Below are 25,933 nucleotides of genomic sequence, written 5' to 3'. Positions count from 1 at the left end.
AAAGTTCTCTCTGACATTGCAGAACTCACCTGAAAGTTAAGTCCCGACTGGGGGCTTGAATTCAACCCCTGAATTAAGAGCCAGCAATGTTACCAACTGAAGTAAGGCTCACATCGTAAGAGTAAAATATACATTGCACGCGTGTCTATATGCAAACTATTTTTTTGAAAGTATTTTGCTGAAATTGCAGCAGATGCGGTGTTAGATGTTGCTGTGGAAGCAAACGCTGCACACAGCTGTTTCGTTGCCTGTCCTCGCAGGGCGGGGGCGGGGCCGGGGCCGCGCAGGCGCAGTGCCGGTGTGTGGCTGGCGGCGGCGGGGGCTGGAGGCTGCTGTCTGCTGTCACTGGGACGGGGGTTGAAGGAGGCGGAGTCCGCGCGGCGGACCAGGTAAACAAACAGCATTCGGCTCGGCGGGCCGGAGCTCGAGCCTGGGCTCCGGGGTAAAGGGAGGCCTTTATGCACAGCAAGGCATTGAGTGCCCCATCACATACTGCCAGGCCTAGAACGCCAGGCTTTTACTGAGGTCGAGTAAAGCCTGAGGTGAGCTCTCAAGATAAGAGATTCCAACCGCCAGGGACTTTACATTCTTTCTCGGTAATTGAGGAGGCCTTGTTTTTTTTTGGAAGATGAGATTGACTTGCACAGGTAGAGGGGGCCGAGATTTCAGCTGAAAATAAACTTTGTGCCACGCCCTCATTTCCCTTTTTGCTGGTTCTGTTTGGCTGCATTTGCTCTGAATAGGGAAGTGCCTTTTGAGGAGGGTTAAACTAATCGTAAGATGAATCCAGTGCAGCTTCTAAAGCAAGTGAAATATATTAACTGAGACATTTCTGCAGTTTGAAATTAATATGCCCTGGACAAGGTATATCCAAAACATTAAGGAGTGAGATTTTGTAAAAGCAAACTAACACTTAAATGCCAGTTCATTTTGATCAGTGGAGCTGTGTTTTGAGGGACAGAGGGATTCATACAAAAATAAGTCTCCCTTCAAAGAAGTGACATTTATTTCTTATCATCTGAGTTAGCTTTAACTGAAAATGAACAGTTTAAAAGTTCACTATTTATATTGTGGTTTTCGCTCAAACTGCACTAGAAATGAAACTACAGTACTTTAATAGTGTTAGCATCAGAGTTCTGAAACAAGGTTGCCTTTCGTACCTGCAATATGATGGAAGCTCATGTTGCATTATCACGCTCTGTTTGTGTGCTGTAGCATAGCCTACCACAGCCATGATATGGTAAAGAACATGTATGTTATGACCAACATGCTCAGTGCATGTGTTGTAAAAGTAATTGCACTATAAATGAGGAACATTCTGCTTTGCATTCGTAGAAGTTAACAAATTAGGTTAAAAACCCTGAGTTGGTATATTTTCTATGCATCGCTATTACCAAGTGACATATTTTGTTATACTATAATACATGTATATTTAAATTACATTCGGAGATATAACACTCTGAGTAGGAACAGCATATTTAAAGTATTGTTCGACAAAAATCTTTTATGAAACAATCTTAACAGTACTTATTGAAATGATAACCTTTTGTAAATACAACCTTTGTTCTCTTTATGCTTGTTATATAAGCTATTTGACCCACTTTAAATGGATAATAGGGGATACCATAGATATGTTATGTTGTGAAATTTTCTATTGCTGCTGAAAATTTCATGCACAAGTGGATCTCTTATTGTATGAATAGGTGCCTTCCTGGATTTTGTGTTTGAAAACATTGTCAACTTTTGAACATTTAGATTTGTAAGTTGAGCTGCCTCCTCAAGGATGTCAAGACTTTGGAGGGTGCAGAGGAGATTTACCAGAATTATATCATGATGAGGGACTTCAGTTATGTGGAGAGATGAGAGAAACTGGGATTGTTCTCTTTAGAGCAGAGAAGGTTAAGAGGAGATTTAATAGTGGTGTTTAAAAATTATGAGGGGTTTTGATAGAGTAAATAAGGAGAAACTGTTTTCACTAGCAGGAGGATTGGTAACCAGAGGATACAGATTTAAGATAATTGGCAGAGTGGAGATTAAATGTTAGGACACTGAGAAGCGTAGAGGAACAGAGGGACCTTGGAGTGCATGTCCACAGATCCCTGAAGGTAGCAAGACAGGTAGATAAGATGGTTAAGAAGGCATACGGAATACTTGCCTTTATTAGCCGAGGCATAGAATACAAGAGCAGGGAGGTCAGCTTGAACTTTATAAAACACTAGTCAGACCACAGCTAGAGTACTGTGTGCAGTTCTGGTCATCACATTACAGGAAATATATGATTGCACTCGAGAGGATATAGAGGAGATTTACAAGGATGTTGCCTGGACTGGAGAATTTTAGCTTTGAGGAAAGATTGGATAGACTGCGTTTGTTTTCTTTGGAACAGAGGAATCTGAGGGGAGACCTTATTGAGGTGTATAAAATTATGAGGGATCTAGATAGTGGATACAAAGGACTTATTTCCCTTACCAAGGGGCATAGATTTAAAGTAATTGGTAGGAGGTTTAGAGGGGATGTGAGGGGAAATTTTTTCACCCAGAGGATGGTGGGGGTCTGGAACTCACTGTCTGAGGGTGGTAGAGGCAGAAACCCTCGCCATATTTAAAGGGTACTTGGATGTGCACTTGAAATGCCATAACAGGGCTGAGGACCAAGAGCTGGAAAGTAGGATTAGGCTTAAAAGCTCTTTGTTGGACAGTGCAGACACGATAGGCCGAAATGGCCTCCTTCCGTGCTGTAAATTTCTATGATTCTAGAGGAGAACTTTTTGTACGGAGTGAGTTATTATGTCTGGAATGCACTGCCTGAAAGTGTGGTGGAAGAAGATTCAAAAGGGCATTGAATTTACAGTCCCCATCACTTGCAGCAGGCCCGTTCGTGTGAATGTGATTTGTCCGCTATACATGGTGACCAGTGTAACAAATTAATTTTTAATAAGCAAGGAGCTTTGTGTCTCCACTTCTCTCCTGCTCACAGCTACTACAAAATAAAACAATATGATTTTCACATAAAAATGCATAAAGCAGTTATATTAAATTCCTCTGCAAGCTTTTTTAAATACAGGCTTTAACCTGGTTGGACATATGTCCCAAAAAGTCAGATGCACCAAATCTTACTCATTAGGAGTGACAGTCACTTTTAGCTTATTTTCTTCTCTATATTTTTATTTATATTTATGCAAATATTCCTGGCTATAGACAAGCTATACAATGTGGAAGCTTTTCACGGGTCTGAAGTACGCAGGAGTCTAGTCAGTTTTACCTCTGGTTAGTTTCATTCTGACAGCAGATAAATGCAGCTTGAGTTTCTGCAAACTGTGATGGAAGGTGTCTTTTATCTTTGTTACTTGTTTGTGAGCATCAGTTGCAGGAGTTCTAGAGGGCTTGGGGATGACTGAAGCTAGCGGGACTGCCTGAAAGGACGTAATGACACATAGGGCCCAAGTTTCCACACGATAAAAAACGGGCGCCCCTCCGAGCTGGGCGCCCGTTTTTCGCGCCGAAAACGGCACCGGAAAAAAAACACGCAATTCTGGAGCACCCTGCAGCTTCATGTCTGCTTGGCGTGGCGCCCAGGGGGGCGGAGCCTACCACTCGCGCCGATTTTGTAAGTGGGAGGGGGCGGGTACCATTTAAATTAGTTTTTTTCTTGCCGGCAACACTACACGTGCGCGTTGGAGCGTTTGTGCACGCGCAGTGTGAAGGAAACATTGGCACTCGGCCATTTTTGTAGTTCTTTGTCGCTGTTTAATTTTTGAACATTTTTTAATAAAAGCACATTGCCATCAGCACTGAGGCTTCTTGCAGCAGTGAGAAGGCTGCAGGAAGCCTCAGAAAGTTGAGGCAGTCGTTTCCCGACGGCCTCCCCCCCCTGCTGTCGGGAAATGGCTGCTGAACTTGAGGCTTCCTGCAGCCTACTCACTGTCTCCTCCCCGCCCCCCCGCCCGCCATCTGGAACGGCCCCCCCCCCCACCCCCCAAGCTGCGTTCGGTCGGTTGGTCAGGCCCGCACTCCCGCCGTCGGGAACGGCTTCCTCCTCCCTCCCCCCGCGGGAATGAATGGCTCCTCCCCCCCCCGCGGGAACGAACGGCTGCCTCCTCTCCCCCTCCCCCCCCCCCCCCCCCCCCCGCGGGAACGAACAGCTTCCTCCTCCCCCCCCCCCCCCCGGCGGGAATGAACGACTGGCCCCCCCCCCCGCGGGAACGGCTGCCTCAACTTGTGAGGCTTCCTGCAGCATTCTCCCTGGCTGAAGCACTTTCACACAGGTAGGAAGATGGTTTATTTAATCTTTTCTTTGCTTATAAATTTTTATTCAGGTTGGATTTATTTGTATAATATTTGTATCAGTATAAATAAGGATTTATTATAGAATTTAATGACTTTCCTTCCCCCCCCCCACCTCGTTCTGGACGCCTAATTTGTAACCTGCACCTGATTTTTTAATGTGTAGACGAGGTTTTTTCAGTTCTACAAAAATCTTCACTTGCTCCATTCTAAGTTAGTTTGGAGTACGTTTTCACTGTGGAAACTTTGAAATCAGGCGTCAGTGGCCAGACACGCCCCCTTTTGAAGAAAAAATTCTGTTCCAAAGTGAAACTGTTTTAACTGACTAGAACTGCAGAAAAAAAAATGTGGAGAATTGCGATTTCTAAGATAGTCCGTTCTCCACCAGTTGCTCCTAAAAATCAGGCGCAAATCATGTGGAAACTTGGGCCCGTTATCTCACTTTAACAAGGTTAAAACAGCTGCTTGAACTGCAGTTTAAGCAGCACCTATGTTAATGGTTAGCATCACTTTTCCGATATAAACGGCTGGCAGGGATGGTGTAAATGGTGGGGACTGTATAGTTGAAATGGAAAAATTTGTAGGGCTATCGGAAAAGAGCAGGGGAGTAGGACTAATTGGATATTTCTTTCAAAGAATTAACATGGGCACGATAGGTTGAATGACCTTGTGTGCCAGATGACTGTATGATAATACAATAAAAGTTGAATCTAATAAAGGTTTACATGTATTTTCTTTCAGACATGTTGGGTGTTTAGAATATATACAAAGCATTTTAAAATCTGTTCTAATAGTATTAAAATAAATCTGAAAAGCCCAGAACCTACTTTATTTCCTAATTGAAACAAGAAAATCATACTGCAGAGTAATGTGATTTGGGCTAATTGCCTCTTGAGTTATTTTACTGTAATAGAAGATTTTTGCTCCTGAAGAGCAGTTCATGCCTTCTGGGTCATCGTGGATTACCTGTGATTTTTTTAATACTAATTACAGGATCATTTCAGTGGCCTGCACATTTTTGCTATATTTTATTTGTTCGTAGTGATGAAATACTGCAGTAGATAAAGGCTGTATTTGCAATTAATTTATATGATTGGTACTGTGTGCTGAATATACATGTCAAAAATACAGAATATGGAAATCTTTATGGCTATTAAGAACACATCTTGAGGTTAGGGTAAAGGCTTTTTTTTCTAATATAGCATTTACTAATGGAAGTGTCTAATTAGTGTAATTTACTTTGAAGTTTTATTTCTTTAAGGCGAATACTTAATATTTTTTATTAGTATTAATAACAGATTCATAATTTACATAGCTGTTAAGCGCTGAACTTAATTTGCACAAAGAAAATAAAATTTTCCTTCCATTTCTGTTCTCTTCCCACCCCCGTCACTGCCAAGCTGCCTGTTTCTATGTAGCAAAAACTTGTTTCCATGACTGTCATCAGTGATGCAATAAATTGCCAAGCAGGGTGACTCTGACTATTGGCCTATGTTCTAAGTTCCAGTTTGCACCCAGATTATTAGAATTCCAGTAATTGGTGCTCAGTGGATAATTGTGTGTCTTCATTAACTACATGATGTATATTTTATTATGTGATCTGGTTTTAATGTTTTATTTTGTTTTTGCTTATTTAAAAAATAGAGTGGGCAGTGCCTCCCTGTAAGGGAAAACACTTGTCTCTCACAATTAATAGTTAACTTAAATGAGGAACCCGCTAGAAAATGTGCAAGTGTGATCTTAGTGAGGACAGGATTGAACCCTTCATTGTCTGTATACTATCAGACTGCTTGTCCAACATCCAGCACTGGATGAATAGAAACTTCCTCCAGTTAAATATCAGGAAGACCAAAGCCATTGTCTTCAGTTCATGCCAAAACTCTGCTCCCTTGCCACCGATTCGATCCATCTCCCTGGCAACAGTCTGAGAACGACCAAGTCTGGCCGTGACCTTGGTGTCATATTTGATCATGAATTGAGCTTCCTACCTCATATCTGTTCCATCACTAAGACCGCCTGTTATGTCTCAAATAAAGCAATGTGACTGAGTACTGTAGACTTGAGTAAATGTGACCTAAGTCTCTTTATTCTAACTCCAGAGTGCTTGCAGTGCTCCCAAGGGATGCTGGGATCCCTTGGAACTCCAACAGATGCGCCCTCTAGTGCCAGTAGAATGCTGGTTACAAGGTATTGCATACATAACATCACTCCTGCCCCCCGCCCCCCCAAAGTCAATAGTACACTTATTTACAGGGTGAGACGATCTGGGGCTTTCCGTTCCTTCGTCGATCGTCTCAGTACAAACACAGGTGCAGCTGAGTTGGTTGGGCCTTCGCTGGGCTGCTGTGCAGCTGGCCTTGCTGGGCTGCTGGGAATGATGAGTTCAGCTTCGTGGTCAACCGTGATGTCGGTTGCCACTTGTGTGTGTATCGGAGGGTCGAAGTTGGTGGTGTCCTCTTCAGGTTGCTCGTGGCTGTCTGTGAATCGCAGTTTCGTTTGGTCCAAATGCTTTTTGCAAGTTAGTCCATTTGCGAGTTTGACCTGAAAAACCCGACTCCCTTCTTTGGCTACAACAATGCCAGCAAGCCATTTGGGACCATGTCCATAGTTGAGTACAAATGCAGGGTCATTGACTTCAATATCGCGTGACAAATTTGCACGATCATGGTACATGCTTTATTGATGCCGCTTGCCCGCGACATGATCACGGAGATCAGGGTGGACTAGAGAGAGCCTTGTTTTGAATGCCCTTTTCATGAGCAGTTTGGCAGGGGGAACCTCGGTGAGCGAGTGGGGTCCTGTGCGGTAGCTGAGCAGGACTCTGGACAGGCGAGTCTGCAGGGAGCCTTCCGACACGCGTTTCAAGCTTTGCTTGATGGTTTGGACTGCCCATTCTGCCTGGCCATTAGATGCGGCTTGAACGGGGCAGATGTGACGTGCTTGATCGCATTGCAGGTCATGAATTCTTTGAATTCAGCGCTGGTGAAGCACGGCCCATTGTCACTGACAAGGACATCAGGCAGGCCATGCGTGACAAAAATGGCTTGTAGGCTTTCGATCGTGGCAGTGGACGTGCTTACAGACATTATTACATGCTCAATCCATTTTGAATAAGCATCCACAACAACCAAAAACATTTTGCCTAGAAACGGGCCAGTGAAGTCAACGTGGATCCTAGACCACGGTTTGGAGAGCCATGACCACAAACGTAGCGGTGCCTCCCTGGGTTCATTGCTCAGTTGAGAGCAAGTGTTGCATTGGTGCACACAAGACTCCAAATCTGAGTCGATGCTGGGCCACCACACATGGGATCTGGCTATAGCTTTCATCATTACTATGCTTGGGTGAGCACTGTGTAGATCGTGTATGAACGTTTCCCTGCCTTTCTTGGGCAAAACCACGCGATTACCCCACAAAAGATAGTCTGCCTGTATGGAACGGCTTGATCTCTTCATGCATCTCCACAGGGACGCTGGACCAGTTCCCATGGAGGACACAGTTTTTTTACAAGGGACAGTAAAGGATCCTGGCTGGTTCAGGTCCTGATCTGGCGGGCCGTAACGGGTGACTTTTCGTTTTCAAATGCATCCATCACCAAGAGCAAGTTTGCAGGCTGTGCCATTTCCACCCCAGTGGTGGGCAATGATAGCCGACTGAGAGCATCAGCCTGTGGCGAATTACATAGGTATATGCAGACAGCGTGAGTGCCCATCTTTGGATGCGAGCAGAGGCATTGGTATTGATATCTTTGCTCTCTGAGAATAGCGATATGAGCGGCTTATGGTCAGTTACTAATTCGAACTTAAGCCCAAACAGATACCGATGCATTTTTTTCATTCCGTAAATGCATGCCAGAGCTTTTTCAATCATGCTGTCGGCCCTTTCGGCTTTGGACAAACTCCTGGACGCATAAGCGACCGGTTGCAATATTCCCGATTCGTTTGCTTGTTGTAACACGCACCCGACCCTGTATGAAGATGCTAGCACTAAACGTTTACATGGGTCATACAGAACAAGAAGTTTGTTGGAACATAACAGATTTATGGCTTTCTCAAAAGCAATCTCTTCTGATTTCCCCCATACCCAGTCATCTCCCTTGCGTAGCAACACATGTAGAGGTTCTAGCAAGGTGCTTAACCCGGGTAGGAAAATACCAAAATAATTGAGGGGTCCCAGGAACGACCACAGCTTCGTCACGTTCTGTGGTCTCGGCGCGTTCTTGATGGCCTCCATCTTGGCATCGATTCTTCTCCCTAAGAACTTGACATCTGGCACCAGGAAAACACACTTCAGAGCATTTCAACCTGAGTCCCACACAATCTAGCCGACATAGAACCTCTTCCAGGTTCTGCAAGTTATTGATGGTGTCCCGACCTGTGATAAATATGTCGACCTGGAAAACCACGGTGCGTGGAACCGACTTTAGCAGACTCTCCATGTTCCTTTGAAAAATAGCCGCGGTCGATCGAAACCCAAAGGGCAGCTATTGTAGATGAACAGACCTTTGTGCGTGTTTATACAGGTGAGGCCTTTCGAAGGTTCCACCTGCTCCTGCGTCATGTAGGCCAAGGTCAGGTCCAACTTGGTGAACGTCTTCCCTCCTGCCAGCGTCGCAAATAGGTCGTCTGCCTTGGGTAGCGAGTACTGGTCCTGCAGTGAAAAACAGTTAATCGTTACTTTATAGTCCCCACAAATTCTGACTGTGCCATCGCCCTTGGGAACCGGAACAATCGGACTGGGCCACTCGTTGAACTCAACCGGCGCGATGATGCCCTCTCGTTGCAGCCTGTCCAGCTCGACCGCCACTTTCTCTTGCATCATGTATGGCACCGCACGTGCCTTGTGGTGGATGGGTCGTGTACCAGGAACTAAGTGGCTCTGCACCTTCGTCCCAGAGAAATTTCCGATGCTTGGCTCAAACAACGACGGGAACTTGCTCAAAACCTGGGCACATGATGCGTCGTCGACTGACGAAAGTGCTCGGATGTCGTCCCAGTTTCAGCAGATTTTTCCCAGCCAGCATCTGCTGAACAGTGTGGGGCTTATCTCCTGGTACAATCCATAGTGGTAGTTCGTGCACCGCTCCATCATAGGAGACTTTTACTGCTGCACTGCCAATGACTGGGATCAGCTCTTTGGTTTACATTCTCAGCTTGGTATGCATAGGGCTCAGCTTGGGCCTTTGTGCCTTGTTGCACCACAGCCTCTCGAATGCCTTTTTGCTCATGATAGACTGACTCGCACCCATGTCCAATTCCATGGATACTGGAATTCCATTCAATTCAACTTTTAACATGATCGGTGGACATTTCGTGGTGAAGGTGTGTACTCCGTACACTTCTGCCTCTCCGGTTCGAGTCTCTAATTCAGTTTGATCTGCCATAGATCAGTCTTCCTCTGTAACGTGGTGGTTTGCAGGGTCTGCAGCTTCCCTGCACATTCGCTGGAGGTGTCCCATTGTTCCACAGCCTTTGCACGCATAGTGTTTGAAGAGTCATTGATGGGCTCGATGATCACCTCCACAGCGCCAACAAGGTGTTAATTGCCTCGCATTCACACTTGATGGCGGACTCTTAAGTCATCTGAGGTCGTGCAGCTGCAGGTGTGTATGTTCTGGCGTATGCATTCCTGCCTGAAAACAATGTTACTTTGTGTACAGTATTTGCCGATGCATCTTTATGCTGCGAATTTTGTTTGGTGTTATCACTGGTGGACATAAATGCCTAGGCTATCGTTATGGCTTTGCTCAGGTTCGGTGTTTCAACAGTCAATAGTTTGCGAAGGATAATCTCATGTCCAATGCCAAGCACACAAAAGTCTCTTAGCATTTGCTCCAGGAATCCACCGAATTCGCAATGTACTGCAAGGCGCCTTAGCTCACCACTTCCTGGCCTTCAGACCGTCGATGTGTATAAAATCGATACTTTGCCATCAGAATGCTCTCCTTCGGATTTAGGTGCTCCCGGACCAGCGTACACAGTTCTTCATATGATTTGGTTGTTGGTTTCACCGGAGCAAGAAGATTCTTCATGAGGCCGTAGGTTGTTGCCCCGTAGACGGTGAGGAGGATCGCCCTTGGTTTGGCAGCGTTCTCGTTCCCTTCCAGCTTGTTGGCCACGATGTATTGGTCGAGTCGTTCCTTGAAGGCTTCCCAATTGTCCCCTTCTGAGAATTTCTCCAGGGTACCAACAGTTCTCTGCATTTTTGCGTGATGGTTCGTTATCTATTACTCGTTGCCAGTTGTTATGTCTCAAATAAAGCAATGTGACTGAGTACTGTAGACTTGAGTAAGTGTGACCTTAGTGTCTCTATTCTGACTCCAGACTGCTCATATAGCATGGGAGGCCTGCTTCTATGCAGTGCTCCCAAGGTGAGGCTGGGATCCCTTGGGACTCCAACAGATGCATCCTCTGGTGGTGGTAGAATGCTGGTTACAAGGTGTTGCAACCGTAACACTGCCAATTTGCACTTTTGTAACATCGCCCATCTCTGCCCTTGCCTCAACTTCTCTGCTGTCGAAACCCTCATCCATGCCTTTATTATATCTAGACTTGACTATTCCAACACACTGTTGGCCAGCCTCCCTAGTTCTGCCATCCATAAACTTTAGGTCATCCAAAACTCTGCTGTCCATGTTCTAACTCGCACTATGTCCCGTTCACCCATCACCCCTGTGCTTGAGGACCTACATTGGCTCCCAGTTATGCAACGCCTCGATCTTAAAATTCTCATCCTTGTTTTCAATTCCCTCTATGGGCTTGCCCCTCCTTATCGCTGTACTGTCCTCCAGCCTGATAGTCCCCCTACATCTCTGTGCTCTGCCTATTCTGGCCTTTTGAATATTCGCGATTTTAATTGCTCCACGGGTGTGGATGTGTTTTCAGCTGCTTAGGTCCTAAGCTCTGGAATTCCCTTGCTAAATCTCTTCACCGCCACTTTTTTCTCCTTTAAGACTCTCACTCTTGGTCATCTGGCCTAACATCTCCTTATATGGCTCGGGTGTCAAATTGTTTTTTGATAATACCGCTGTGAAGTGCCTTGGGATGTTTTATTAGAAACATAGAAACATAGAAAATAGGTGCAGGAGCAGGCCATTCGGCCTTTCGAGCCTGCACCGCCATTCAATATGATCATGGCTGATCATGCAACTTTAGTACCCCACTCCCGCCTTCTCTTCATACCTCTGATCCCCTTAACTGTAAGGGCCACACCTAACTCACTCTTGAATATATTCAACGAACTGGACTCAACAACTTTCTGTGGTAGAGAATTCCACAGGTTTACAACTCTCTGGATGAAAAAGTTTCTCCTCATCTCGGTCTATATGGCTTACCCCTTATCCTTAGACTGTGACCCCTGGTTCTGGACTTCCCCAACATCGGGAACATTCTTCCTGCATCTAATCTGCCCAATCCTGTCAGAATTTTATATGTTTCTATGAGATCCGTTCTCTTTCTTCTAAATTCCAGTGAATATAAGCCGAGCCGATCCAGTCTCTCCTCATATGTCAGTCCTGCCATTCCGGGAACCTTCGCTGCATTCCCTCAATAGCAAACACGTCCTTCCTCAGATTAGGAGACCAAAACTGCACACAATACTCGAGGTGTGGTCTCACCAAGGCCTTGTACAACTGCAGTAAGACCTCCCTGCTCCTATACTCAAATCCTCTCGCTATGAAAGCCAGCATGCCATTTGCTTTCTTTACTGCCTGCTGTACCTGCATGTCTACCTTCAGTGACTGATGTACCAAGACACCCAGGTCTCTTACACCTCCCCTTTTACTAATCTGTCACCATTCAGATAATCTGCCTTCGTGTTTCTGCCCCCAAAGTGGATAACCTCACATTTATCCACATTATGCTGCATCTGCCATGCATTTGCCCACTCACCTAACCTGTCCAAGTCACCCTGCAGCCTCTTGGCATTCTCCTCACAGCTCACACTGTCATCAGCAAACTTGGAGATATTATATTCAATTCCTTCGTCCAAATCATTAATGTATATTGTAAATAGCTGGGGTCCCAGCACTGAACCTTGCGGCACCCCACTAGTCACTGCCTGCCATTCTGAAAAGGACCCGTTTATTCCCACTCTTTGCTTCCTGTCTGCCAACCAGTTCTCTATCCACGTCAATACATTATCCCCAATACCATGTGCCTTAATTTTGCACACTAATCTCTTGTATGAGACCTTGTCAAAAAGCCTTTTGAAAGTCCAAATACACCACATCTACTGGTTCTCCCTTATCCACTTGCTAGTTACATCCTCAAAAAACTCTCGAAGATTTGTCAAGCATGATTTCCCTTTCATAAATCCATGCTGACTTGGACCGATCCTGTCACTGCTTTCCAAATGCGCTGCTATTACATCTTTAATAATTGATTCCAGTATTTTCCCCACCACCGATGTCAGGCGAACTGGTCTATAATTCCCTGTTTTCTCTCTACCTCCTTTTTTTAAAAAGTGGGGTTACATTAGATACTCTCCAATCCATATGTACTGATCCAGAGTCCATGGAATTTTGGAAAATGACCACCAATGCATCTACTATTTCTAGGGCTACTTTCTTAGTCTGCATCCCAGAGTACTTATCAGGCCTTGGGGATTTATCGGCTTTCATTCCCATCAGTTTCCCTAACACCATTTCCTGACTAATAAGGATTTCCCTCAGTTCCTCCTTTTCGTTAGACCCTCAGTCCCCTAGTATTTTCGGGAGGTTATTCGTGTCTTCCTTAGTGAAGACAGAACCAAAGTATTTGTTCAATTGGTCTGCCATTTCCTTGTTCCCCATTATGAATTCCCCTGATTCTGACTGCACGGGACCTACATTAGTCTTCACTAATCTTTTTCTCTTCACATATCTATAGAAGCTTTTGCAGTCAGTTTTTATGTTCCCTGCAAGCTTACTCTCATACTCTCTTTTCCCTCTCCTAATTAAACCTTTAATCCTCCTCTGCTGAATTGTAAATTTCTCCCAGTCCTCAGGTTTGCTGCTTTTTCTGGCCAATTTATATGCCTCTTCCTTGGATTTAACACACTCCCTAATTTCCCTTGTTAGCCATGGTTGAGCCACCTTTCCTGTTTTATTTTTATGCCAGACAGGGATGTACAATAGTTGTAATTCATCCATGTGATCTTTAAATGTCCGCCATTGCTTATCCACCATCAACCCTTTAAGTATCATTTGCCAGTCTATCCTAGCCAAATCACTCCTCATACCATCGAAGTTTCCTTTCTTTAAGTTCAGGACCCTAGTCTCTGAATTAACTGTGTCGCTCTCCATCAAGTGAAGAATTCTACCATATTATGGTCACTTCCCCAAGGGGCCACGCACGACCAGATTGCTAATTAAACCTTTCTCGTTACACAAGACTCAGTCTCGGATGGCCTGCTCTCTAGTTAGTTCCTCGACATTTTGGTCTAGAAAACCATCCCTGATACACTCCAAGAAATCCTCCTCCACAGTATTGCTACCAGTTTGGTTAGCCCAATCAATATGTAGATTAAAGTCACCCATGATAACTGCTGTACCCTTATTGCACACGTCCCTAATTTCCAGTTTGATGCCATCCCCAACCTCCCTACTATTGTTTGGTGGTCTGTACACAACTCCCACTAACGTTTTCTGCCCTTTGGTGTTTTGCAGCTCTACCCATATAGATTCCACATCATCCAAGCTATAATGTCCTTCCTTACTATTGCGTTAATCTCCTCTTTAACCAGTAACGCTACCCACCTCCTTTTCCTTCCTGGCTATCCTTCCTGAATTTTGAATACCCCTGGATGTTGAGTTCCCAGCCTTGGTTATCCTGGAGCCATGTCTCCGTAATCCCAATTACATCATACCCGTTAACAGCTATTTGCGCAGTTAATTCGTCCACCTTATTACGAATGCTCCTCGCATCTAGACTCCGAGCCTTCAGGCTTGTTTTTTTTAACACTCTTTGTCCTTTTAGAATTATGTTGTAATGTGGCCCTTTTTGATTTTTGCCCTTGATTTCTCTGCCCTCCACTCTTGCTTTTCTCCATCCTACCTTTTGTTTCTGCCCCCTTTTTACTTCCCCTGCCTCCCTGCATAGGTTCTCATTCCCCTGCCATATTACTTTAACCCCTCCCCAACAGCACTAGCAAAAACTCCGCCTAGGACATAGGTTCCGGTCCTGCCCAGGTGTAGACCGTCCAGTTTGTACTGGTCCCACCTCCCCCAGAACCGGTTCCAATGCCCCAGGAATTTGAATCCCTCCTCCTTGCACCACTCCTCAAACCACATAGTCATCTGAACTATCCTGCAATTCCTACTCTGACTAGCACGTGGCACTGGTAGCAATCCTGAGATTACTACCTTTTGAGGTCCTACTTTTTAATTTAACTCCTAGCTCCCTAAACTCAGCGTGGAGGACCTCATCCCGTTTTTTACCTATATCGTTGGTACCTCTATGCACCACGACCGCTGGCAGGCACTATATAAATACAAGTTGTTGGTTGTGATGCCCCCGTTAGAATATTGACCATTTTCCCATTAGACCCTGCCTATGCACGGCAAGTTAAAATGTCCTTGTAAAATGATGGCTCTTGCTAATCCTTACAGACAACCGGTTTTGTTTAGGAACAAGCTACAAGAACTAGATACTTACAGATAAGAGGAGAACATACACATTCCAGAGGGCAATAAGAGCCATCAAGACTGAGATGGAGGTTGAGGAGATTAGGATGCTACATAAACAGCTTATCTTGAGTTAGTAGCATGGTGTCAGCTTGGTGGGATAACTAACAACTAGATGATAAGGACAAAGATGCGTTCGTGCAGCCCAAGGCAGCGGAATATTATAAGAGCATAAGAAAAAGGAGCAGAAGTAGGCCATTCGGTCCTTCGAGCCTGCTATGCCATTCAATAAGATCATGGCTGATCTTCTACCTCAACACTTTCCTGTCCTATCCCCATATCCCTTGATTCCCTTAGTATCTAAAAATCTATTGATCTTTACCTTGAATATACTCAACAACTGAGCATCCACGTACAAAGATAGAGCATCCTCCTTCCAAAGGTTAGAGCTCTTGGCACAGTCGTAAGTCCATAATCTAATGACTGAGGTCGGGTTTAATCACCTTGAAGTCCATAGGGAAACCAGGTTGTATTAATTGCTTGTCATTTAATGTAATACTGTAGAACAATGCTGTTATTAGATAATATATTAAAGCTTGTTGTTTAAAACCACTCGGGGCCCAAATCACACAGAAATTATTGTTGAAAGACTAACAACCTTAATTTGCACAATAACTATGGGAAGAAATCTGCTACCCTCCTACCCTCCTACCATCCCACCACCATCTCCATTTCCAAGCCCCCCCCCCCCCCCCCGGCATTGTGATATGGACGTGACGTGACTGCTGCCACTGAACTGGAAGTAGCTGCGCGTGCGCAGATCCAGTGGGTTTTTTTGTTTGTTGCAGCTGGACTTTCCAAAATGAGGAATAAAGAAGCGGATTTTGAGAATTCTGTTAGAACCATTAATTTAAAATAAAATTCGAACTGAGTTTATTTTAAAAAGTTTTGTCCTTCGAGACAGCGGTTCTTAAACTGGCAAAATCGCCAGTAACGTTAACTCAACCTAGTAACATTAATCAAACTATAGTAACATGAATGAAACAAAGTTAAATTAATCCAACCACAGTAACATTACTGAAACTTTATTAGTGATGTTCTTCAGCACTTCTCAGCTCCTCCGTCTGTTGTGGTGAATGTTACTTCGCAGCTTCTGGTTTGTTCACAGCAGTCACTCCGTTGTGAAATACCCTGCCGCTGTACTGTGTAGGGACAGAGTTCCATGTGATAAATAGCCAAGTAGGCAAGGTATTGGAGGATGTCTGGCACCTATGTAATTGTACTCCAGTATGAGTCAGCATCAACAAAGAGGATTTGAAAAGATTTTGGAGGGATTTCTCCAAAAAGATAAATAGTGTATGGTCTGTGACGCATACAGCTTGATGGACCACGTTTTGTTCTTTGCTTGTGTTCCGAGTGGCTTTATTGTCAGAAGCAAAACCGGAACAGATTCATTGAGTGGAATGTCAGGAGAGGACTGTAGAAATGAGTACAGCACATTCAATACCTTGATCTGTTCAGGTGGTGGTTCAGAGTCAGCATTGACCATTGTTCATCAGATTTTTTTGTAACAAGAGTATTAATTTGGGAGTAATAGAGGGAGAACCTACCTGCAGAGCTGAACATTTTATGGTTTCTACATTGTACTGTACCATAGAATTTTACAGCACAGGAGATTGTAATTTGGCCCATTGTGTCTGTACTGGCTCTTCACTAGAACAATGCAAAACTAATCTCACTGCCCCACATTCTCCCAATAGCTCGCTATCATCCTCTGTTTCAACTATTTAGTTTCCACTTAAACGATGTAGTGGCCTCTTCCTCAATAACGCCCTGTGGCAAAACATGCCATGCTCTAAACTCTCTGTGTCAACATTTTTTTCCTGACTCTCTCTCTGACAAATGCTGTGCTTTTTAACCCAGCAGCACCAGTTTCACCCTGAAGATCATTTCTACAAAATACGTTAAAGTGTAGCAGCAAGATATCGGTGTCTGCTTGATTGTAAGAAATTATATTTGACATATTTGATTGCTTTTTAAGTGATTTTTCACAAACTTCTGAAGAGTATTCTCTTCCAGCAAAGTATTTTGCTTAGTTTCATATTGTATGCTCGGTCTAATCATGTGGTGACATCTCGATACTCAAATAGGAGCCATACTGCTTTTGTTTTGCATTGTAAATCCTATACACATTCAGTTAAATAATTTTCTGCTTGTTTTTCGACCTTTCATATTCTATCCAACTACTCTACTGAAAGAAGTAACTTATTTTGGGTTATTGTTCCATGAGAGCTCACTGTTTTTTCATATGTGATCCTAGATAGTGATTGTTATATATGTAAACCTGTAAATACCTTGTTTAACCACCAGGGGGCTCATCCCCTGGAGTCCCAAGGAATCCCACAATCCCTTGGGAGCACCTGTACATAAGGAGGCCTCACAGGCTGGAGAGGCACTCTGGAGATCTGTAATAAAAGGAACATGGTCACACATTACTTTGAGCTTACAGTATCTGGTCAGATTCTCTATTCAAAATATAACAACTGGCGATGAGATACAGATGACGAACCCCACCGCAATAATGCAGAGAACCGTGGGCATCCTGGAGAAATTTTCTGAGGGAGATGATTGGGAAATGTTCGTGGAGCGACTCGACCAATACTTCATGGCCAACGAGCTGGAAGGAGAAGCGAACGCTGCCAAACAAAGTGCGATCCTCCTCATCGTTGGCGGGGCACCAACGTATGGCCTCTTGAAAAATTTGCTCATTCCAGCGAAACCCACAGATGATTTGTGCACACTGGTCCGGGAGCATCTAAACCCAAAGGAAAGCGGTCAGATGGTGCAGTAACGGTTCTACACGTAAAAGAAGTCTGAAGGCCAGGAAGTGGCGAGCTATGTCGCCGAGCTAAGGCGCCTTGCAGGACATTGCAAATTTGAAGGACCCTTGGAGTACATGCTCAGGGACTTCTTTGTACTTGGCATTAGCCATGAAGTAATCTTTTGACTGTCGAGACCCCAACCTTGAGTAAAGCCATAGGGATAGCCCAGGCATTCATCGCCACCAGTGACAATACCAAACAAATCTCTCAGTACACAAGTGCTGCTGCAAGTACTGTGAACGAAGTAATGTTGTTTTCGAATCATAACGTACAGAGCAGGACTCACATGCCTGCAGCTGCACATCCGCAGATGTCTGAGTCCACCATCAAGGGTGGTGAATGCAAGGCCATTAACACCTTGTTGGCGCTGCGGAGGTGATCATCGCTTCCATTCGCGCCGCTTCAAAGGATACGTTTGCAAGGACTGTGGAACAATGGGACATCTTCAACTTATGTGCAGGCGAGCTTCAAACCCTGCTAATCCTGCAAACCACCATGTTGCAGAGGAGGACAGATCCACGGTGGATCTCGACGAACCAGAGCCTCAGACTGAGTTGGCAGAGGTATATGGGGTGCACATATTTATCACAAAGTGTCCCCCGATAATGCTGAAGATTGAATTAAATGGACTCCTGGTGTTAATGGAGCTGGACACAGGCGCGAGCCAGTCCATAATGAGCAAAAAGACTTTCGATAAATTGTGGTGCAGCAAGGCCTCAAGGCCAGTCCTGACTCTCATTTATACTAAACTGAGAACGTACACAAAGAAACTGATTCCTGTAATCGGCAGTGCTACTGTAAAGATCTCCTACGATGGAGCGGTGCACAAGCTACCACTTTGGGTGGTACCGGGCGATGGCCCCACATTGTTCAGCAGGAGCTGGCTGGGAAAGATACGCTGGAACTGGGACGACGTCCGAGCGTGCTCGTCCGTCGATGACACTTCATGTGCCCAGGTCCTAAACAAGTTCCCCTCGCTGTTTGAACCGGGCACCGGGAAGTTCCAAGGAACAAAAGTGCAGATCCACTTGATTCTGAGGGCGTGATCCATCCATTCCAAGGTGAGAGCGGTACCATATATGATGAGAGAGAGAGAAGGTGGAGATCGAGCTGGACCGGCTGCAACGAGAGGGTATCATTTCGCTGATCGAATTCAACGAATGGGCCAGTCAAATTGTTCCAGTCCTCAAGAAAGACGGCACCGTCAGAATCTGTGGTGATTACAAAGTAACTATCAATTGCTTCTCCCTGCAGGATCAATACCCGCTACCAAAGGCAGACAACCTATTTGCGATGCTGGCGGGAGCAAAAATGTTCACGAAGCTGGACTTGACCTCGGCCTACATGACGCAGGAGCTGGAGGAATCATCGAAGGGCCTCACCTGCATCAACACGCACAAAGGTCTCTTCATTTACAACAGATGCCCGTTTGGGATTCGATCAGCCGCGGCGATATTCCAGAGGAACATGGAAAGCTTGCTGAAGTCGGTCCCGCGCACTGTGGTCTTCCAGGACAACATCTTGGTTACAGGTCAGAACACTGTCGAGCACCTACAGAACCTGGAGGAGGTTCTTAGTCGGCTTAATCGTGTGGGACTTAGGTTAAAACGCTCGAAGTGTGTTTTCCTGACGCCTGAAGTGGAGTTCCTGGGGAGAAGAATCACGGCGGACGGCAACAGGCCCACCAATTCGAAGACGGAGGCAATCAAGAACGCACCGAGACCACAGAACGTGACAGAGCTGCGGTCGTTTCTAGGACTCCTGAACTACTTTGGTAACTTCTTACCGGGTCTTAGCACACTGTTAGAACCGCTGATCTCTTTACTGCGTAAAGGAGATGAATGGGTATTGGGTAAAATCCAAGAAAATGCCTTTGAGAAAGCTAGGAAACTGTTATGCTCAAACAAATTGCTTATGTTGTATGATCCATGTAAGCGTTTGATACTAGCATGTGATGTGTCGTCATACGGTATCGGGTGTGTATTGCAACAAGCGAATGAATCTGGGAAATTGCAACCAGTTGCTTATGCATCCAGAAGTCTGTCTAAGGCTGAGAGGGCCTACAGCATGATCGATAAAGAAGCGTTAGTGTGTGTTTATGGGGTAAAGAAAATGCATCAATATCTGTTTGGGCTCAAATTTGAATTGGAAACCAACCATAAGCCACTTATATCCCTCTTTTCTGAAAGTAAGGGGATAAATACGAATGCATCGGACCGCATCCAGAGATGGGCGCTCATGTTGTCCGCATACAACTACGCCATCCGCCACAGGCCAGGCACAGAAAATTGTGCCGATGCTCTCAATCTACTGCCATTGCCCACCACGGGTGGAGATGGCACAGCCCGCAGATTTATTAATGGTAATGGAAGCATTCAAGAGTGAGCAATCACCTGTTACCACCCGACAGATTAGAACCTGGACGAGCCAGGACCCCTTACTGTCCTTAGTAAAAAAACTGTGTGCTCCACGGGAGTTGGTCTAGTGTCCCGTTAGAGATGCAGGAAGAAATAAAGCCGCACTAGTGGCGCAGAGACGAAATGTCTATACAGGCAGACTGCCTCCTATGGGGTAATCGGGTAGTGGTGCCAAAAGAGGGCAGGGACACTTTCATTAGTGACCGCCACAATACCCACCCAGGCATTGTAATGATGAAAACGATAGCCAGATTCCACGTGTGGTGGCCTGGTATCGATGCAGACTTACATTTGTGCACGCAGGATTCTAACACGTGTTCACAGTTAAGCAATGCACCCAGGGAGGCCCAACTATGTTTATGGTCCTGGCCCTCCAAACCGTGGTCCAGGGTCCATGTCGACTATGCAGGCCCATTCTTGGGAAAAATGTTCCTTGTGGTTGTAGATGCGTACTCCAAATGGATTGAATGTGAGATAAAGTCGGCAAGCACGACTGCTGCCACCATTGAAAGCCTGCGGGCCATGTTTGCCATGCACGGCCTGCCTGGATGTCCTTGTGAATGACAATGGGACGTGCTTCACCAGTGCCGAGGTCAAAGAGTTCATGACCTGCAATGGGATCAGACATGTCACATCTGCCCCGTTTAAACCAGCATCCAATGAGCGAGCAGTGCAAACAATCAAGCAGAGCTTGAAGAGGGTAACCGAAGGCTCACTGCAGACTCACCTATCCCGAGTCCTGCTTGGTTACCACACAAGACCCACTTGCTCACTGGGGTTCCCCCACTGAACTGCTCATGAAAAGGGCACCGAAGACAAAACTCTCGTTAATCCACCCTGATCTTCACGAACAGGTAGGGAGTAGGCAGCTTCAACAGAATACATATCGTGATGGCACAAATGTGTCACGCGGAATCGAGATTAATGATCCTATATTAGTGTTGACAAGGTCCCAAGTGGCTTCCGGGAACTGTTGTGGCCAAAGAGGGGAGTAGGGTGTTTCTGGTCAAACTTTCAAATGGACTCCCCTGCAGAAAACACTTGAACCAAACCAAACTCAGATTCACGGATTATCCAGAACAGCCCACAATAGACTCTACCTTTTTCAACCCCCCAACACACACACAGGTGGCAACCGACCCAGCGGTTGACCACGAAGCAGAACCCATCACCTGCAGTAGCCCAGCAGGACACCCAGCAGCCTGGCAAGGCCAGCTGCACAGCAGCCAAGCGAGAGCCCAACAAATGACTCACCAAAACCAGCATTTGCACCGAGACGATCAACCAGGCAAAGGAAGGCCCCAGATCGTCTCACATTGTAAATAGTTACACTATTGACTTTGGGGGGTGCGGGGGAGTGGAGTGTTGTTATATATGTAAACCTGTAAATACCTTGTTTAACCACAAGAGGGCTCATCCCCTGGATCCCGTAATCCCTTGGGAGCACCTGTACATAAGGAGGCCTCACAGGCTGGAGAGGTATTCTGGAGACCTGTAATAAAGGACTACGGTCACACATTACTTTGAGCTTACAGTATCTGGTCAGATACTTTATTCAAGATATAACAGTGATAGGTTGCAAAAAAGTAAAATTCTGTGTTTGCCCAGCATCCACACCTACATAGTTACAGCAGGAGTTACTGGATAGCCAGCTAACTGTATAATTGGAGAATCCAGAACCTGCAAAAATACAAAAAGTTAGTATGCAGGTACAGCAAGTAATCAGGAAGGCAAATGGAATATTGGCTTTTATTGCAAGAGGGATAGCGTTTAAAAGCAGGGAAGTCCTGCTACAACTGTACATCATCATCATAGGCTGTCCCTTGGAATCGAGGAAGACTTGCTTCCACTCTTAGCATGAGTTCTTAGGTGGCTGTGCAGTCCAGTACGAGAACCACAGTCTCTGTCATAGGTGGGACAGACAGTGGTTGAGAGGAAGGGTGGGCAGGGAGCCTGGTTTGCCAAACGCTCCTTCCGCTGCCTGCACTTGATTTCTGCATGCTCTCGGCGACGATACTCGAGGAGCTCAGTGCCCTCCCGGGTGCACTTCCTCCACTTAGGGCGGTCTTTGGCCAGGGACTCCTAGGTGTCAGTGGGGATGTCGCACTTTATCAGGGAGGCTTTGTATCGTTTCCTCTGTCTGCCTTTGGCTCGTTTGCCGTGGACGAGTTCTGAGTAGAGCGCTTGCTTTGGGAGTCTCATGTCTGGCATGATACAGGGTATTGGTGAGAGCACTCCTCGAGTACTGCGTACAGTTTTGGTCTCCTTATTTAAGAAGGGAGATACTTGCATTGGAGGCAGTTCAGAGAAGGTTCACTAGATTGATTCCTGAGATGAAGGGGTTGACTTGTGAAGAAAGCTTGAGCAGATTGGGCCTATATTCATTGGCGTTTAGAAGAATGAAAGGTGATCTTATTGAAACATACAAGATACTGAGAGAGCACGACAAGGTCGATACAGAGAGGATGTTTCCCCTCGTGGGGGAATCTAGAATAAGGGGGCATAGTTTAAGAATAAGGGGTTGCCCATTTAGAACTGAGATGAGGAAGAATTTCTTCTCTAAGGGTCATAAATCTGTGGAATTCTCTGCCCCAGAAAGCTGTGGTGGCTGGGTCATTGAACATATTTAGGGCCCAAGTTTTCACATGATTTGCGCCTGATTTTTAGGAGCAACTGGTGGAGAACGGACTATCTTAGAAATCGCAATTCTCCACATTTTATTTTCTGCAGTTCTAGTCAGTTAAAACAGTTTCACTTTGGAACAGAATTTTTTTCTTCAAAAGGGGGCATGTCCGGCCACTGACGCCTGATTTTAAAGTTTCCACAGTGAAAACGTACTCCAAACTAACTTAGAATGGAACAAGTGAAGATTTTTGTAGAACTGAAAAAACCTTGTCTACACATTAAAAAATCAGGCGCAGGTTACAAATTAGGCGTCCAGAACGAGGTGGGGGGGGAGGGGAGGGAAGGGAACTCATTACATTCTATAATAAATCCTTATTTATACTTATACAAATATTATACAAATAAGTCCAACCTGAATAAACATTTATAAGCAAAGAAAAGATTAAATAAACCATCTTCCTACCTGTGTGAAAGTGCTTCAGCCAGGGAGAATGCTGCAGGAAGCCTCACAAGTTGAGGCAGCCGTTCGTTCCCGCGGGGGGGGCGCGGGTGAAGGAGGCAGCCGTTCGTTCCCGCGGGGGGGGAGAAAGCCGTTCCCGATGGCGGGCGGGGGGGCGGGGAGGAGACAGTGAGAAGGCTGCAGGAAGCCTCATAAGTTCAGCAGCCATTTCCCGACGGCAGGGGGGGGAGGCCGTCAGGAAACGACTGCCTATACTTTCTGAGGCTTCCTGCAGCCTTCTCACTGCTGCAAGAAGCCTCAGTGCTGATGTGCTGATGGCAATGTGCTTTTATTAAAAAATGTTCAAAAATTAAACAGCGACAAAGCACTACAAAAATGGCCGAGTGCCAATGTTTCCTTCACACTGCGCATGCGCGAACGCTCCAACGCGCACGCGCAGGGTTGCCGGCAAGAAAAAAACTAATTTAAATGGTACCCGCCCCCTCCCACTTACAAAATCGGCGCGAGTTGTAGGCTCCGCCTCCCTGGGCACTGCGCCAAGCAGACATGGAACTGCAGGGCACTCCAAAATCGCGCGTTTTTTTTCCGGTGCCGTTTTCGGCGCGAAAAACTGGCGCCCAGCTCGGAGGGGGGGTCCGTTTTTTATCGTGTGGAAACTTGGGGCCTTAATGTGGAAACTAACAGATTTTTGAACGCTAAGGGAGTGAAGGGGTATGGGGAGCGGGCAGGGAAGTGGAGTTGAGATCAGGATCAGATCAGCCATGATCTTATTAAATGGCGGAGCAACCTCGAGGGGCCAGATGGCCTAATCCTGCTTCTATTTCTTATGCTAATATGCACTTAGGCTCTGGTAAGCATTTTCAAACAGTTGTGCATTAATTCATACATTTGTTATAAAAAGCTAGTCAAAAAAAGGAAATTAGGAGGCATGGTAGGATGTGTCGAAGTGAGCAGAAAATTACAAAGGAACATAGACAAACTAAGTGAGTGAGCAAAACAATAGTAGTTTTAGTACTCTTGCTTAAGTTACTGAGTTTAGATATTTAAATTTGTAGATAGCACAGAATTGAATTGGAAGATTCATTTGCCCGTAAGAATGGATCAGATTCAGACCCTGATAGCTAAAGGCAAGTATCCATACCTGCAATTATGTGAATGCTGTTACAACATCTCATTATAACAATTTATCTAGTTGCCAATTTGACTTTGGAGCAAATTGGTTGATTTGTGATGCTTTCAATCCCATGATCCAGAAGTGGGATAATTCTCTCACTGTCAACCACTGAGATTAGAGAATGAACTCTGATTTATAGAAGCCGTAATTATTTTTTGGGGGTTCAAAAACGTAGTTATAGGCCCGAAGGGCCACAGTGTAGCACAACGCGAACAATCAGAAGAATCGTGAAGTTTATTGTGCCAGCATTTTCTGTTTTAATTTCAGATTTGTTGCCACCTTTTTTCATCATGCTCCAGTTTCTCACTTTTTGTTTAAAAATAGTTTTTTAGTCTTCGGTTCTGATGAATGGTATACATCTGAACCATAAAAACCTATCTTTTTTTCTTTACAGTTGCTGGCTGACCTGCGTACTTCTGTTTTTATTTCAGTAAATCAATAAATGGTGATTTACAGAAATGTCGGAGTTGTTGAGGGGTAAAGAAGTTTCTGATATATAAAAAAGGAAACAGCTTCTTCGAAATAGCTTTAGCAAAGCTCTTCCCAATGTTTAAATAAATGCATGCATCTCCTCTTAAAGAATCATTTTACTGTAGGGAGAAGTACTTTCAAAGCCAAGCAATTTCCCCCCCTTTTTTTGTTTTATTAATCATAAATATCAAAATGTGGGAAAAGTAGTAGTTTACTTTAAATATAGTTCTTCAGTTTTCTTTCTCTTTTTAGTATGTAGTGTACAAGCTATTATGGACATGTATTGAAATATTGTGCTATCAAAGGTATTTCTAGAATAGAAACTGAAATTGATTTTAAACTGCAGTATTTTTAATTGTATAAATATGTTTTGCTAGGATAAATAAGCCATTCGCTAAAGAATGTCACTACACTCACCATGAAGTACAGTATCTATTTTATTTATAATTAATGTACAGATTCTAATTAATTATACACTAGTGTCCAACATTAAATTTAAAGTGTTGATACAAAAATACTATTGGATGGAGATTCAGTGTTATGGTGCTCACTGCTAAAACATTCCAGCATTTAAATATTAATGTACTTGGCTTTTATTAGATTTGCACAAATGGTTGTTCATGAGGAAACTGTGAACTGAACTTTTATATGAGGTAAACAATCAGATGAAATACTAAATCTGTCCTAGTAAAATCTGGTTTCTGACTTGTAAATAAAATTATCAATCAAATACAAATGGTATTCCATTGTGTTTGTTCCCCCTCTTCAGTTTTCTCCCCTGCTGTCTTGTAGTGAACTTGTGCTTGTGAACTTCCAAATGGCCATTCTTTGAGTCAACGTAGGCCCATTTCGGGGGCAGAGATCACAGCTGAGCTTATGTCATGCCTACACAAGTACACTTTACAGTATGGTTTATTACATAGCAATCAGGGTGAGAATATTGGCTTTCCCCCCTACCTAGCTAATGATACTAATGACACTTTATGGGGTTACAATGACATTAAATCAGTCATGTGCG

The 25,933-nt window shown here is 44.9% G+C and overlaps 1 protein-coding gene across 10 annotated transcripts in view; it reads left to right on the top strand.

The window, feature by feature from the left end:
* Nucleotides 1-303: 303 nt before the first annotated feature.
* Nucleotides 304-25,933, top strand: part of tbc1d5 (TBC1 domain family, member 5) — a 789,418-nt gene continuing 763,788 nt past the window's right edge. For 8 of the 10 annotated variants that reach the window (XM_070881258.1, XM_070881261.1, XM_070881268.1 and 5 more), the window contains exon 1: nucleotides 304-389. The gene's annotated coding sequence lies outside the window, so the exon portion shown is untranslated. The other 2 variants (XM_070881260.1, XM_070881262.1) reach the window with 2 other exon arrangements.

Source organism: Pristiophorus japonicus, chromosome 5, assembly GCF_044704955.1.
Source record: "Pristiophorus japonicus isolate sPriJap1 chromosome 5, sPriJap1.hap1, whole genome shotgun sequence".
Classification (NCBI taxonomy): domain Eukaryota; kingdom Metazoa; phylum Chordata; class Chondrichthyes; family Pristiophoridae; genus Pristiophorus; species Pristiophorus japonicus.
This window is presented reverse-complemented; position numbering and strand designations above follow the sequence as displayed.